The sequence below is a fragment of the Otolemur garnettii genome, unplaced genomic scaffold (genome assembly GCF_000181295.1).
Source record: "Otolemur garnettii isolate 467f Iridium unplaced genomic scaffold, OtoGar3 scaffold00007, whole genome shotgun sequence".
NCBI classification, from domain to species: Eukaryota; Metazoa; Chordata; class Mammalia; order Primates; family Galagidae; genus Otolemur; species Otolemur garnettii.
Genome location: NW_003852402.1, coordinates 29,829,400 through 29,830,376, shown reverse-complemented (window position 1 = coordinate 29,830,376; position 977 = coordinate 29,829,400).

Genomic DNA, 977 nt, shown 5'->3' with positions numbered 1-977 from the left:
TTGTTAGCTACAATATGACAAGTGAGAGACATACTATTTGGGATTTAGAGACAACAGAAAGCAAACATCTATTTGTTCACTAAAAGAGTTTTACTTTCTATTTGAAAATTAAATAAGTGGAAGGGAGGCCTCAGAAGAAGACCAAGAAAACACATAGGTGCTCTATGTAGGCTTCCTGGACTCCAAAATTTATCCCAGGATAAATTTTCTTTAGTCCAATCACTGTTGGTAATCTTTGACGTATTATGAGGAAAAAGAGGTAACTCAAGACTGGAGTTAGGCAAAATAGTTACAGTCTTCACAAAGGAGAATAAGGTGGCTTCCTACTGAAGGAAGCTTTACTATGAATGAGCCAGAGCCTCAACAGATGACAAAGGATGATTATGAGATCCGAGAAATGAGTAAGAGCTTATAAAAAAGACAGCTTTGTTAATAATGCAAGTTCAATTCCTTCTTTCATGAGGTCACTTGACTTTTAGATCATGGAAAAGTTGTATGAAAGCTATCTAGGCTCAAAAGCAATAACAAAAATATCACTTGTTAGAAAAACAGAAATATAGGAGAATAGCTAAGTAAATTATGAGATGAAACATGGAGATTTTTGAGGTTTTCACAGGCAAGGCAGAAAATGTATTCTAATACAACTAAGTGTATTAGAAACAAGAGGGACCACCTCTGGAAAGAGGTGTTTTTAATGCATTGTTGAGTTCCTAATTCCTGAATAACTGTAAACTGTTGTTAATGATTTGAAGACCTAGAAGTTGTGTTTATTTAATCTATAGGTGACTTGAAGCTTGGACATAAATCAGCAAATACAGGATAGAATCAGGATCTGGACAGATGGGGCTAGGAGGCTAAATTTAACTAGTACAAAAGTATGGTCTCCCACATTTAAGTCCAAAAGCCTAACTGTACAAAGATGACACATAGGAAATGCAACAGCATATATGTAAAGACAAAGGCTCAGTTTACTCAAA